This window comes from Orcinus orca, chromosome 5 (assembly GCF_937001465.1).
Source record: "Orcinus orca chromosome 5, mOrcOrc1.1, whole genome shotgun sequence".
NCBI classification, from domain to species: Eukaryota; Metazoa; Chordata; class Mammalia; order Artiodactyla; family Delphinidae; genus Orcinus; species Orcinus orca.
Window position 1 is genome coordinate 54,600,163 of NC_064563.1, and position 16,479 is coordinate 54,616,641.

The 16,479-nt window shown below is 40.9% G+C and overlaps 1 protein-coding gene and 1 long non-coding RNA gene across 8 annotated transcripts in view; both read right to left on the bottom strand.

Moving 5' to 3' along the window:
* Positions 1-16,479, bottom strand: part of LOC125964393 (uncharacterized) — a 602,357-nt gene that overhangs the window by 172,864 nt on the left and 413,014 nt on the right. The gene's annotated exons all lie outside the window — the stretch shown is intronic.
* PLD1 (phospholipase D1) overlaps positions 1-16,479 on the bottom strand; it is a 201,834-nt gene that overhangs the window by 172,864 nt on the left and 12,491 nt on the right. The window contains exon 1 of one of the 7 annotated variants that reach the window (XM_049709766.1): positions 9,938-10,579. The exons of the other annotated variants lie outside the window; for them this stretch is intronic. The gene's annotated coding sequence lies outside the window, so the exon portion shown is untranslated. Of the gene's footprint in view, positions 1-9,937; positions 10,580-16,479 lie in introns of those variants that run through there. 7 annotated transcript variants of the gene reach the window in all.

The following is a 16,479-nucleotide window of genomic DNA, read 5'->3' on the forward strand; positions in this document are numbered from 1 at the left end:
GCTTGGACGCGGAACCCGCAGGTAATGGAGGACAGCCTGTATGATGGTTGGAGCTCCAACAGCCCTCTTGGACATGGGCCACATCCTGGAGATGGGAGATTGGAGAGCTAAAGAGAGCCTAATGATTCCTGCTATCGTGCCAGCTCTCAACTGCCTGCTTGCAGACTGCTTTTACTCGGGAAATACAGCCACTATCTGGGGTCTCTGATACTTGTAGCTAAACACCTAGTACCTAACCGATATAAGGACTGTTTTCTCTAGTTCTCCTACTCCCTTAGCCGTAAACTAACACATCTAAGTTGCTGTGTTATAAGAAATAGCTATATTTACTTTCACTGCTGTGTGCATGGGGACACATTAAGTGTTTAAGAGGATTAGAGCAGATAAACAATCACAGTAAAAGCCCACCCTTATTTCTCTACTCTTCTATGCTTTGGCAAAAGAAAACAAGAAAAGTTTACACAGTCTGCGATAAATGCCTTCAAAAAGCCACTAACTTTAATTCCCATGGGATAGAATTTCACATGGCAGGCCTGTGGTCACATCCAAATCCACTTATTCGACAGACTTGTGCTGTAGAAAACTCTTACTCCTGTCTCTTTAGATAGGGTCTGTCTTTTCATGTCAGAGTCATCTAATTTCTCCCAAACCAGCAACCCTTGAACACGTCTGGGGTACACTTTTTTTTTGCTAAATGCAAACCACCTGGTCATTTCAAAGCCTATAATTCACTTCAGTAGCACTGGGCTTTTGGGATGTTCGTGAACATAACCACTGAGAGTGGCAACACACTTTGGGCGGTAGACTTGCCAGCTCAAGCTCTTAATGTGTCCCTATATCATGGTGAGAAACTGTCTGACACACCAGGCAGCTGACAACTGTGAGAGAAAAAAAAAAAAACCAAAACATCAGGTCAGTGACCAAGGGAAAAATGAAGTGATTAATGTGGAAAACACAGCAAGAAACATCAAACAGGAAACAGTTGACATTTCCTTTAGCTTCAAAACCTTTAGCAAATTTGTTTTCTTCTCACCCTGACTATCAAAGCCTGGATCAAAGTATTAACATGGTACAAAAGTGTCAGATGTCTTCCTATCCCTGGGTCATTAATGATACTGCAGAGTCTGACTTCTTTTGTTAGAGGGAGGAAAGGAGGCAAGGTTAACACCATCATAACTCTGAATAGATAAACGTATAGAAAACTATAAGCATAAACACAATGGCCCAAACTGTTCCCTGGAGAAGCCACAATCCTGCCTCTGCTCCTTTGTTCCTGCCATTTCCTTCCCTTCAGAGTTCCCTGGACATTCCTCTCTGTGTGGCTCTTGGGCTCCTAACCCCACACCATCCCTTAACCACTAGTGTTCCTTGAGGTTCTGAGCCCTTGCTGGTCTACCTGCCGACTCTCTCATTCTATGCCCTCATGGGGAGGGGGTCTCATAGTCATCCACGGTTTCACGAGCTTTACTACTCTCAACACCACCATTCCTTTCCTCTCTTTCTCCTGAACGCCCAGTATCCACTGAGCTGTCCCACAGGCACCTATTTTATCAAATTCAAAACCAAGCATGATTAAACTTCTCTACTTCAAACCCCAATTCCATCCTCTTCCCCTTCCCACAGCCCAGCCACACATGCACCACCCTCCATATTCCATGCCTCAGCTACCAGCCCCACCATGCGCCCAGGGGCCACTTCCACCCTTTTATCTACTCCACCTCATTTTTCTACTAAGAGCAGTGGTGGCTATACAACCCCCAGATGAAAGTCATATGCTCTGGGAGTTTGGATGGGTCAGAGGGGCTCCTGGTCATCAGGAACTCATGTGCACCAGCTGCTCTGCAAGAGGAGAGGGACCCCTCAGACAGAGACAATTCTGTGACTTCCAGGGGCCAAACCAGGAGAGGAAAGAGGGGTTGTTTCCCTGCCCAGCTCCAGACTGGCCGGGGCTGCCGCAGTGAGCAGTTACAGGAAGAAATGGAGAAGGCTGTCTTCCCCCTGCGTCTGTGAGTCACAGAAAAACAAACCCAGCAACTTTATGTTCCTGGAGATAAATTTCTGTGGGGTACACGCCAGGTACCAGCATCCTTCGAAAGCCCCCTCCCCCAGATTTGCAAACTTGGGAAAGCAAGGCCTGACAGGTGGCTTCCTTGGCATGGGTCCCATTCTCAGCTATGGTAGGGGTGGGGCCTCACCCTCAAATCCCTTTGGCCCATAGTTATCAACAAGAAACCCGAAGAGCGAGGGCCTCTGCAAGCACACGTAAGATATCTCAGAGACTCCAGGAACATCTGGAGGAGACTTCTATTAAAGGTCCTACATAACCATGTTTGGACAGGAACCAGTGAAATCTGCACTATCTCTACTAACCTGACCTCATTTGAAGCCTCATGCTAGTGGGATCTGAAGACATTTCCTAAGTCTCTCTCCTACTTTTCACCCCTAACGTAGCTCAGGTATGTTTTTCAGTGGTGACTCCGGACCACTCCCCTTCAAATCGTTTCTACAGATTTTTACCAAAGTGATCTTCTGAAAATATAACTCCAGGAGTGTGCTGGGCTGGTCATCCCAGATCCTGAGAGCTGACTGGTAAATTTTCAGAAATTTTATGAATCAGTTGTTAAATGTTAACAATTATTAACAATTAAATTATATAAATTTACAATGAAATAAATTATATTAACCCCAAAGGTAATAAACACTTGAAATTCATCACTTCTTTATTGCTTTAGTACATGTCAGTAATATCTATGCTCCTGGGTTCCTTAGGTCTGTTTTACTGTCTGTGGAAATGCTGTATAATGTTGTCTACTGTATGTCTCTTCCCGGTTCCCTGTAACCTGAAACCGGCCAGAATGGGAATATTTTTATATGGAAATTGACAAACCCTATGAATCATAGCTTGATTTTTGTTTTGTTGATTGTCTAGGCTTCACAAAGTGATGGAGAAAAAGTTAATGTGTGGTGCCTGTTGTAGTTCTATTATGAATAAAACAAAAAGTTGAGGTAATATTCTTCTAGTACTATCCAATTCATAAAGAAGATGCTTAATGATCAAGGGAAGTTCTGGGATATGCCTTCATTGTTTTACTTTCATCTTACTTCATACTGTAATAGGAAAGCATCAACTGTCGTCTCTCGTCAGTTGTAACCATAGGTTGGCTACGGGTACAAGAGATCAGTGAAAACTGCCAACAGAAAACTGTCAGAATCAATTAGCCATATGGACTTTACAATAAAAAGTACTGTCTATTTTATCATTATTTGTAAATAGGGTACTACACATCTTTTATATCAGTAAAATTTATTACTGCTACACACGCGCACACACACACACACATTTTTCTGGAGAGCTGGTTCAACATTTGTTAACCATTTACAAGCACACCACTGCATAAATCCGATCAGCTGGTTCCTTTGTTAAAAACCCCTCAGTAGCTGCATCGGCCACCTTTTATACATAACTTCAAATCCTCTCAAACACACCTTGTATTCCTGCCATTGCAACGGCAGCCAGTTCCAGGAAGAATCCCACCAGCTTCACACAAGTGTAGCCTGGCAGGGCCTCTCCATCCCAAGCTCCTTTGATGCTGTTTCATGAGGTGCCCATGGGAACCCACCTGGCAGTTAGACATGCCCAGTCTGAAAGAGTGGGGCTGCCTTTAATCAATGGGAGACGAGAAAGATGAATAAAAGGTACTCCTTTTTTTTTCTCTAGCTGAACTATGTTGAGACACATTTTGTAAGACTTCTCCTAAGCAGATCTCTTGGAAACAAGCAACCAATTGCTTATAGCAATAGCCAACTCAGTAAACTCCTCCTTGTATTGGCTTTGTCTCCTTCCCTGTGTGACTCTTTCTGTTCCTTCACTCCTGCTCCCCAGATGGCATTCCCAAGTAAACTACCTGGCACAAGACTCTCCCATTGGATAGAGTCCAAGATCCTTATCTTAGCAGTAATGGCTCTCTGAACCCGGGCCTCTCCCTCCCTCTCCTGCTTCATTTCCTAGCATGTCACATCGGGTCACAAAGAATACACATACTCTTTCCCATCTCTGATGCTTTGTTCATGCTGTTCCCTCTGCTTAGAATTCTCCCCAAAGGATATGCAGAGAGGTATAAAAGTCTATAATTTATTACAATCACAACCTTACAAATGAAAAAGACTGAGGTCCAGAGTAGAATGTCTGGCACAACGTTTTCAAGGGCTAATTTAAGACAGAGCTGAAAACTCTCCTCGTTTTTACGGGCTTCTGCTTCTGGTTCCGAAAATGTCCATGAATATCTCTATTCTAGTCCTGAAAGTCTACTGAATTAAATGTTTCCTCTTTCAGCCTCCCAAGATACATGGATTTCCATTTCCCTTTAAACTACTACTTTTTATTGCCTGAACCATTTTGTCTCTTGCTAAAGAAGCAGATAGTAATTGACTTTTACTCAATGATTCAATCCAATCCCTCAAACTTTTGCTGGCCACTTTATACAAGCACTTATGAGGAGTGCAGTGGGGAAGATAAAAATGAATAAGACGTGTTCTTACTCAAAGGAGTTTGTAATCCAGTGGGAAAGACAGGGTTGTGCACAAACATACCAACACATGGTGTGATTATTATAATGAAGAATGAGTCCAAAAGGTTTAAAATATTTGCTATACTCATTTAAAATATATATAGGGCTTCCCTGGTGGCGCAGTAGTTGAGAGTCCGCCTGCCGATGCAGGGGACATGGGTTCGTGCCCCGGTCTGGGAAGATCCCGCATGCCGCGCAGCGGCTGGGCCCGTGAGCCATGGCCGCTCAGCCTGCGCGTCCGGAGCCTGTGCTCCACAATGGGAGAGGCCACAAGAGTGAGAGGCCCGCGTACCACAAAAAATAATAATAATAATAAAATAAAATTAAAAATATATATGTGTGTAGAACACATATCCAAAAGATGTTTACATGTACAGTACATAAAATGGAGGAAGAGGAGGTCGACACACTAAGAAAACTATAAGCAAAATGAAGAAAAGCTCAAAAAGAAGTCTATTTACAGATGTAAATATTTTAGAGCTAATGATGAACCCAGACAAACCGATCAACAAATGTATGAGTACTGGTTATATATAAGCCATTTATTTTTTGTAAAAATATCTTCTGTAATATTTCAGCCAATCAACAACCCTCAAAACATCGATTACAGTCACACTAAAAAGAGACCTTTAAGGGCATCTGATCCAGTCCCCTCCTAAAGAAACCAAGGTCCCACTAGGTTCATTTTCTTATCCAACCTACCTCCCCCGAGAGATCCAGCCACCCTCCTTCCTCCCCAACAACTCAGACTTGAATCCTCAATCTCTCTTGACCTTTCCATCTCCTTCATCCCCAGGAACCAATCAACTACCAAATCTGTGGCTTCTGCACAAATCCATCCCACAACGACATGCTTCCCACCTTCATGCTCTTCTTGCTTGGAATTCCTAAGCGGCCTAAACCCCAGTCATTCCTGAAATCACAATACCGGAGCTGCCCTTGTTAAGCGTGGCTCTGATCATGCTGTTCCCTTGCCGCCCAAATTCAAAAACCAAAAGCATGTTTAGTCTACAATTCCAACTCTCTCATTCTCAATTCCATCTGTTTCCGGTTGTTCCTTGCCCCACACCAACCTTCCAGCCCACCTAGGCTGGATGCTACCCCTACTTGCACATACACTCGGCACTCTCCCTCCCATCAGGAGCTTGGTGTGATGCCAGCCCCCAAAATGCCCTACCTGTTCAGGCTTTATCCACCTGTCAAGATCCTGCCTAACCTCTCCCTCTTCCATTAGGGCTTCTCAGATCTCCAGCTGGTCATTAATCTTTTGACCCACCTCTCCACACTCCGTTTCCCACTGCACATTACTTGTACTTATTTCACAGTATTTAATCTTTGAATTGTGGTTACAGATGTGTCAGCTAAACCGTCAGATCAGTGGTTCTCAAATCGTGGGCCCCAAACCAGCAGCATCAGCAGCATCTGGGAACTTGTTAGAAACGCAAATTCTCCGCTCAGTCAACCTACTGAATCAGAAACTCTAGGGTGAAGCCCAGTACTCTGTTTTGATGAGCCCTCCAGGGGATTCTGAGGCACAGTGGAGTCTGAGAACCACTGCACTAGACGGTAAATCCCCCGAGGGCAGTGGCGAGGATTAAGATTAATTCATCCCAGCTCCAGAGGCCTGGCCTGAAACAGATAAGAGTACCAGTGGAATTTCCCGAAATAAATTTCCCAGGGTCACACCAAGTTAGCAGCTGAGACAAAACCAGAACTCAGGTTATCCTAAATATCAGCCCAGAGTTCTTTGCAGCACGTCCACAGTTTGTGATAGGGAATTTAGACTGCTTAAATCCGTGCATAAAAAGCTACATGGAATAGGAAATGCACTTACATTACCTAATAATGTCAGATTGTACAATAAACAAATCAGGTCATTTTCAATCTGTCATCTTCAAAATGATGAATTAGTTGATCTGGCCAAGAAGGTTTATTTAGAGACGCCCTGTCTGCATGAAGTGAGAAATCCTACAGGAACTGAAGAATAAGCAGTCACTGAATGCGTGTTCTTCAAACTTCTCGCGAGACTCACTATTAACAAGTAAATTATGCACACAGAATGATTTTTAGAGGCAAACTCAGAAGCTTGTCTTTTTAAAAACACATTATACTATATTGTGGATATCTTCCTCTTGAATGCATAGTTTTTAAGTAAGCAGCTTTTGACCAAAACATATGCAAATATCCTAATAATATGAAAAAACTGACATGTACCGATGTGAATGTTTTTAAGTTTCTCATTTATTTTGAGCCTCCTATTGACTAAAGTTGGCTAAATTTTGGAGAGTTCATTCCTTTTCTCTCAATCTTTGGAGTTTTTAGAGGCTTATTAGTCCTTAAGTGCTGTTCTTTCTTATGAGTTTTGTGATGGCTGTCATGTGAGAATAGTAAAACCCGTTCTCCATTTTTTCATGACTTATTTGTAAAATGAGAAATAATAGATAAATATAAATATCACTGACTCTTAAAATGTGAAACCTAAAGAAACTTTAAAGGGAAGGAAAAAGCACTCAGGCCACTGAATCCAGGTAATACCCACGCTTGTGTAGTAAGATTGTCCTACTGTTGTATAATCATGTGGATGAAAAATACTGCCTGCCATATCAGTAAACAAAGGATGTGGCAACCACCGAACCAGCAGGGACTGCAGCTGCCCCCAACCGTGCACCCTGAGGGGATTCAGGATGGAGAAAAGCAGGATACTGGCCCTAGATAGTGAAGGTGTATATCAAAGGAATAATATCAATGAGCCCAGACTTTTGCATCTTCCCATACATAGAAAAGCGCTAAATTCATTAACTTGAGCTGTCTGGTTTTCTTTAATTAACAGTAATCTTTTGATGTTCCGTTTGATGTCCCTTACCTCTTCAGAGTAGTCCCTCAGAGCTAGCTGAGAGGCTGTCTTTGGGGCATAAGTCCTCAGTTTTGCCGCCAAATAAAACAGAATGCTCAACTTTTAGGTTGTGTATTTTTTCCAGTCGACAATCAGCAATAGTAGGAAAATGAGTTGGATTGAGATCAAAGTGAACTGATTAAAATGCTGAGGGGTGTGATGCAGAACTAAATGATGAGGGTGTTTTCAATGAATCACGATCACTTAAACATCCTTTACTAATATAACTCTAAAGCCATTTTTTGCAGCATTAAGCAATGGATCTACACTTTGAAGAAAATCAATACTCTATTTTGGGCAACAATGTCCTCCAGGCCTATGCTCTGAGGAGAAGAGGCTGCAGGGTGGCTGGTGAGCCCAGAGACCAATTCAGGACCTACTTCCAGCTGAGGGAGTCACCATCCTCTCTGCCCCAGAGCTGTGCTATCTCTCTTGCCCTGCATCAGCTCTGGGGGCTATGGTGAAGAGGACCCCAAAGGCAAAGAAGCCCAGGCCTTATCTGAAGCCATGCCCCTCCCTCCCTGCCCCAGACCCAGAGTGGCTGTGAGCCACAACAAACAAGAGAAATTACATTCATCATTTCTAGTCATTCCTGCTCAAGGAACATATGGTCATTTTAAGTTATGGATAAATTTCATAGCCTTCCTGAGCCAGTGGCCCAAGGAAATCAAGGTGTAAGAAAACTTTTACTGTATAGAAGTCATCAGATTAAAGGTCTATGACTCAGTGAATCAACAAATAAATTGAGAAAAAAATCCTGGATGGTATCAGGAGTAGGTGTCCGTCAACACAGGCACTGGTTTGATGGGAAAGGATGAAAGTGAAATGTGTGCTCTGGCTGTGTTAAAATAATTCTAATTACAGTCAATTAAGTGAGGTGCTTATCCTTTATGCTTAACTTGTGCTTAATTACCATGCAGTATAATAATGACTTCTCAACATGTTCTAAATTAATACTGTATCCTTTATTTGATTGTAACAGAAAATTCTTCACACCTATCTGGCCAGATCTCAAGGTCCAGCTCTAGGCATATTACCTGATCTTCTTGGGAACTGACCCATAGGCTAGAGTTTACTTTGCCATTGATGGTGTCAGTCATGCTGGTGATAGAGACAGAGTAAAGGGACAAAGTAGGTGATTAAATAGTTAATCCCATTAGGGGATTGTAAGTAGAGAAATAAGTATGGGAGACCCCTGTAAGTTAATGATCACTCAAGAAAGCAGGTTTGCTTAACCACAAAACCAAGCAGACTTACTTAGCAACAAAACCATGCAACAGAAGTATGAGACATGCCCCAAAACAATAAAACAATGGTGGAAAGAGACCCATATCCTGCCCAGTGAGGTCAGTAAGTTAATGATTCCTAGGGCATGCTCCTCTGCACGCACTATAAACAAAAATATAAGGAAAAGGTGACATTATATTATACTAAAACCTGAAATGATTTACCATATTTTAGTATATGTTACCGCCTTTTGGCTCATTTCCATTGTGCCATGACAGTCCCAGTTTGACCATGTAGGGACAAGAAAACTCCCCTGCCCGAAGCAGAGAAGGAGCTGATGATAGAAGCCTGATGCCTACTCAAGAAAGAGGAAGAAGGTGGAGTACTGAGTCCTCCGTGGGGCATCAGAACAGTAGGGCTGCTTGGGGAATCCACCACACACTAAGCCACCAGCAAACACCTGACTCAGAAGCATCTTCCTGGCCCAAATGGTCTCCAAGTATAATTATCTACCCACAACTTCAATTAAAAAAAAAAAAAGAGGCACTTCCCTGTGACTAAAACCACTCCCTAAAGTATTTCTGTGTGTATGAACTGGCACAGAAACAAGAACACTGAAAAGCACTGCACTTTAGAACAAAATTGACTAATGAAATACAAGAGAAAATCTAAAACACTAAGAGAAGTAAAGGGAATGAAATATTTTTAGGATCTTTCTCTCCTCTACTTTAAGTCAGTTCAATGAGCATGTTGGGGTCAGCTATACATTAGACTTTTAAGTGCTTTAAAAAGAGGTGATACTCCCTCTTGTGAGAGCACCAGAATTACAACTAACTGCTAACAATCATCGACAGGAAGACACTGGAACTCACCAAAAAAGATACCCCACACCAAAAGACAAAGGAGAAGCCACAATGAGACGGTAGAAGGTGTGCAATCACAATAAAATCAAATCCCATAACTGCTAGGTGGGTGACTCACAAACTGGAGAACACTTATACCACAGAAGTCCACCCACTGGAGTGAAGGCTCTGAGCCCCACGTCAGGCTTCCCAAGCTGGGGGTCCGGCAACGGGAGCAGGAATTCCTAGAGAATCAGACTTTGAAGGCTAGCGGGATTTGATTGCAGGACTTTGACAGGACTGGGGGAAACAGAGGCTCCACTCTTGGAGGGCACACACAAAGTAGTGTGTGCATCGGGACCCAGGAGAAGGAGCAGTAACCCCATAGGAGACTGAACCAGACCTACCTGCTAGTGTTGGAGGGTCTCTTGCAGAGTTGAGGTTGGCTGTGTCTCACCGGGAGGACAAGGAAGCTGGCAGCAGAAGCTCTGGAAAGCACTCCTTGAGGTGAGCCCTCCCAGAGTCTACGATTAGCCTCACAAAACAGCTGGGGTAGGCTCCAGGGTTGGGTCGCCTCAGGCCAAACAACCAACAGGGAGGGAACCCAGCCCCACCCAACAGCAGGCAAGCGGATCAAAGTTTTACTGAGCTCTGCCCACCAGAGCAACAACCAGCTCTACCCACCACCAGTGCCCCCCATCAGGAAGCTTGCACAAGCCTCTTAGATAGCCTCATCCACCAGAGGGCAGACAGCAGAAGCAAGAAGAACTACAGTTCTGCAGCCTGTGCAAGGAAAACCACATTCACAGGAAGATAGACAAGACGAAAAGGCAGAGCGCTAGGTACTAGATGAAGGAACAAGATAAAAGCCCAGAAAAACAACTAAGTGAAGTGGAGATAGGAAACCTTCCAGAAAAAGAATTCAGAATAATGATAGTAAAGATGATCCAGGACCTCGGAAAAAGAATGGAGGCAAAGATCGAGAAGATGCAAGAAATGTTTAACAAAGACCTAGAAGAATTAAAGAAGAAACAAACAGAGATGAACAATACAATAACTGAAATGAAAAATACATTAGAAGGCATCAGTAGCATAATAACTGAGGCAGAAGAACAGATAAGTGACCTGGAAGACAGAAAGGTGGAATTCACTGCCACGGAACAGAATAAAGAAAAAGGAATGAAAAGAAATGAAGACAGCCTAAAAGACTTCTGGGACAACATTAAATGCAACAACATTCCCATTATAGGGGTCCCAGAAGGAGAAGAGAGAGAGAAAGGATCCGAGAAAACATGTGAAGAGATTATGGTCGACAACCACATATTTAAAGTGACGAAAGGGAAGAATCTACAACCAAGATTACTCTACCTGGCAAGGATCTCATTCAGAATTGATGGAGAAATCAAAAGCTTTACAGACAAGCAAAAGCTAAGAGAATTCAGCACCACCAAACCAGCTCTACAACAAATGCTAAAGGAACTTCTCTAAGTAGGAAACACAAGAGAAGCAAAGGACCTACAAAAACAAACCCAAAACAATTAAGAAAATGGTAATACATTTTTTTTTTAATATTTATTTGGTTGCACCAGGTCTTAGTTGTGGCAAGTGGGTTCCTTCAGTTGCGGCTCAAGAGCTCCTTAGTTGCGGCTCACCAGCTCCTTAGTTGCGGCATGCGAACTCTTAGTTGCAGCATGCATGTGGGATCTAGTTCCCTGACCAGGGATTGAACCCGGGCCCCCTGCATTAGGAGCACAGAGTCCTAATCACTGCGCCACCAGGGAAGTCCCGATAATACATATTGATAATTACATTAAACGTGAATGGATTAAATGCTCCAACCAAAAGACACAGCTTCACTAAATGGATACAAAAACAAGACCCATATATATGCTGTCTGCAAGAGACCCACTTCAGACCTAGGGACACATACAGACTGAAAGTGAGGGGATGGAAAAAGATATTCCATGCAAATAGAAATCAAAAGAAAGCTGGAATACCAATTCTCATATCAGACAAAATAGACTTTAAAATAAAGACTATTACAAGAGACAAAGAAGGACACTACATAATGATCAAGGGATCAATCCAAGAAGAAGATATAACAATTGTAAATATTTACGCAACCGACACAGGAGCACCTCAATACATAAGGCAAATGCTAACAGCTATTAAAAGAGGAAATTGACAGTAACACAATAATAGTGGGGAACTTTAAGACCTCACTTACACCAATGGACAGATCATCCAAACAGAAAATTAATAAGGAAACACAAGCTTTAAATGATACAATAGACCGGATAGATTTAATTGATATTTATAGGACATTCCATCCAAAAACAGAAGATTACACTTTCTTCTCAAGTGCACACAAAACATTCTCCAGGATAGATCACATCTTGGGTCACAAATCAAGCCTCAGTAAATGTGAGAAAATTGAAATCATATCAAATGTCTTTTCTGACCACAACGCTATGAGATTAGAAATGAATTACAGGGAAAAAAAACGTAAAAAACGCAAACACATGGGGGCTAAACAATACGTTACTAAATAACCAAGAGGTCACTGAAGAAATCAAAGAGGAAATCAAAAAATACCTAGACACAAATGACAATGAAAACATGATGATCCAAAACCTATGGGATGCAGCAAAAACAGTTCCAAGAGGGAAGTTTATAGTGATACACTCCTACCTCAAGAAACAACAAACATCTCAAATAAACAATCTAACCTTACACCTAAAGGAACTAGAGAAAGAAGAACAAACAAAACCCAAAGTTAGTAGCAGGAAAGAAATCATAAAGATCAGAGCAGAAATAAATGAAATAGAAACAAAGAAAACAATAGCAAAGATCAATAAAACTAAAAGTTTGTTCTTTGAGAAGATATACAAAATTGATAAACCATTAGTCATACTCATCAAGAAAATGAGGGAGGGGACTCAAATCAATAAAATTAGAAATGAAAAAGAAGAAGTTACAACAGACTCCGCAGAAATACAAAGCATCCTAAGAGACTACTACAAGCAACTCTATGCCAATAAAATGGACAACCTGGAATAAATGGACAAATTCTTAGAAAGGTATGACCTTCCAAGACTGAGCCAGGAAGAAATAAAAATATGAACAGACCAATCACAAGTAATGAAATTGAAACTGTGACTAAAAATCTTCCAACAAACAAAAGTCCAGGACCAGATGGCTTCACAGGTGAATTCTATCAAACATTTAGAGAAGAGCTAACACCTATCCTTCTCAAACTCTTCCAAAAAATTGCAGAGGAAGAAACACTCCCCAATTCATTCTATGAGGCCACCACCACGCTGACACCAAAACCAGACAAAGATACAAAAAAAGAAAATTACCGACCAATATCACTGATGAAAAAATGAAAAAATGCAAAACAAAATACTAGCAAACAGAATCCAACAACACATTAAAAGGATCATATACCATGATCAAGTGGGATTTATCCCAGGGATGCAAGGATTCTTCAATATATGCAAATCAATCAATGTGATACACCATATTAACAAATTGAAGAAGAAAAACCATATGATCATCTCAATAGATGCGGAGAAAGCTTTCGACAAAATTCAACACCCAGTTATGATAAAAAATCTCCAGAAAGTGGGCATAGAGGGAACCTACCTCAACATAATAAAGGCCATATACGACAAACCCACAGCCAACATCATTCTCAATGGTGAAAAACTGAAAGCATTTCCTCTGAGATCAGGAACAAGACAAGGATGTCTACTCTCAGCACTATTATTCAACATAGTTTTGGAAGTCCTAACCATGGCAATCAGAGAAGAAAAAGAAATAAAAGGAATCCAAATTGGAAAAGAGGAAGTAAAAGTGTCACTGTTTGCAGATGACATGATACTATACATAGAGAATCTTAAAGATGCCACCAGAAAACTACTAGAGCTAATCAATGAATTTGGTAAAGTTGCAGGATACAAAATTAATGCACAGAAATCTCTTGCATTCCTATACACTAATGATGAAAAATCTGAAAGAGAAATTAAGGAAACACTCCCATTTACCATTGCAACAAAAAGAATAAAATACCTAGGAATAAACCTACCTAGGGAGACAAAAGACCTGCATGCAGAAAACTATAAGACACTGATGAAAGAAATTAAAGATGATACCAACAGACGGAGTGATATAACATGTTCTTGGATTGGAAGAATCAATATTGTGAAAATGACTATACTACCCAAAGCAATCTACAGATTCAATGCAATCCCTATCAAATATCACTAATGGCATTTTTTACGGAACTAGAACAAAAAATCTTAAAATTTGTATGGAGACACAAAAGACCCCGAATAACCAAAGCAATCTTGAGGAAAAAAACGGAGCTAGAGGAATCAGACTCCCTGACTTCAGACTATACTACAAAGCTACAGTAATCAAGACAATATGGTACTGGCACAAAAAAAGAAATATAGATCAATGGAACAGGATAGAATGCCCAGAGATAAACCCACGCACCAATGGTCAACTAATCCATGACAAAGGAGGCAAGGATATACAATGGAGAAAAGAGTCTCTTCAATAAGTGGTGCTGGGAAAACTGGACAGCTACATGTAAAAGAATGAAGTGAGAACACTCCCTAACACCATATACAAAAATAAACTCAAAATGGATTCGAGACCTAAATGTAAGACCGGACACTATAAAACTCTTAGAGGAAAACATAGGAAGAACACTCTTTGGCATAAATCACAGCAAGATCTTTTTTGATCCACCTCCTAGAGTAATGGAAATAAAAACAAAAATAAACAAATGGGACCTAATGAAACTGAAAAGTTTTTGCAAAGCAAAAGAAACTACAAACAAGATGAAAAGATAACCCTCAGAATGGGAGAAAATATTTGCAAACAAATCGACGGACAAAAGATTAATCTCCAAAATATATAAACAGCTCATGCAGCTCAATATTAAAAAAACAAACAGGGCTTCCCTGGTGGCACAGTAGTTGAGAGTCCGCCTGCCGATGCAGGGGACGCGGGTTCGTGCCCCGGTCCAGGAAGATCCCACATGCCACAGAGCAGCTAGGCCTGTGAGCCATGGCCACTGGGCCTGCGCGTCTGGGGCCTGCGCGTCTGGAGCCTCTGCTCCGCAACAGGAGAGGCCACAACAGTGAGAGGCCCACGTACTGCAAAAAAAAAAAAAAAAAAAGACACGCACCCCAAAGTTCATTGCAGCACTATTTACAATAGCCAGGACGTGGAAGCAACCTAAATGCCCATCGACAGACGAATGGATAAAGAAGATGTGGTACATACATACAATGGAATATTACTCAGCCATAAAAAGGAACAAAATTGGGTCATTTGTAGAGATGTGGATGAATCTAGAGACTGTCATACAGAGTGAAGTAAGTCAAAAAGAGAAAAATATCATATATTAACACATATATGTGGAACCTAGAAAAATGGTAAAGAGGAACTGGTTTGCAGGGCAGAAATTGAGACACAGATGTAGAGAACAAACGTATGGACACCAAGGTGAGGAAAGTGGCAGCGGGGTGGTGGTGGTGGGATGAATTGGGAGATTGGGATTGACATGTATACACTAATATGTATAGAATGGATAACTAATAAGAATGTGCTGTATAAAAAAATAAATAAAATAAAATTCAAAAATTCCAAAAAATAAAAGGTGAGATACAAGTTTACATACAGTTTATTAAATTATATGCTTTACTAGAGAAAAAAACTGCACATAGGAGATTGGTTGTAGAAAACAGAAGGCGTAGAAGACTGATGGGGGGATTCCTGTAACAAATCTACCATTTTTCCAGCAGTGAGAAGAATAGTACCTTGAGTAGCATTTTCAAAGTTTCTATTTAAGAAAAATCTGAAGACAAAAAGGACAAAAATTATTCCTAAATCCCTGTACGTTATTATACTTCCTAAGGCGTTTTAGGAAGACAGATGAGTGTAAATCGCCATATAGGTGATCTCAGCAATAATTCAAAGAACTGAGTGCAAACTCAGTACACAATGGGGGGAAGAAATGCCCTTGACCTCTACCACTCCCCAAAAAACATAAATATTTATATCTTAATTTCACTCCTGCAAAAAATAATGGAAACAAAATGATTAAATCCTAAGTGGTAACTTGCTTTTCATTGTCCCAAATAAATAAATGCATAAATAGGACATTTAAAGGAAAACTAGAGGGAAAGATAAATATATGTATATTTATTTTTATATAAATAATTATTACATATCATAACATTATATAGAAAACTATATATATAACTATATATATATGAACAATATTTTTTTAACATTTTAAAACAGCAGAATGTTTTTGTTTGAATACAATCTTTAAAAAGCCAAATATAAGTAAATAACATGGTACTGGGTTATAACCCACAGTTTAAGATAAATATCCATGAGTCCATACTGATATATACAAATAATTGAATAAATAAACAAGTGGGGATGAAAAGAGAAATCTGCCATGCGGAAGAATTCCAAATCATTTATGCAGCTGCTTGTCCCTACCGAAGAAGTGGAGTATAACTCGCCATCTCAATAGCGTGGGCTGTGCGGAGTGACCTCCTTCCAAAGAGTACAGTATTGGGAGGGGGGGAAAGAGTAACTTCACAGTGGAGGAACCTTCCAAACACTCCCTCAGGCAGGTGATCAAAGTCAACATCACTAGTGATAAGTCATGTTGTTGGTGTGTACTCTTGACATGTGATGAGACCACCTCTGTGGTCTTCCTCTCAAAACTCATAACCCCAGTCTATTCATGAGAAAAATATCATGAAAATTCTAATTGATGGACATTCTACATGATACCTATGGGGTACCTAACCAGTACCGCTTTAAATGGTCAAGTTCATCAAAAACATGGAAAATCTGAGCAAGTGTCATAGCCCAGAGGAGCCTAAGGAGACATGATAACTAAATGTAACAT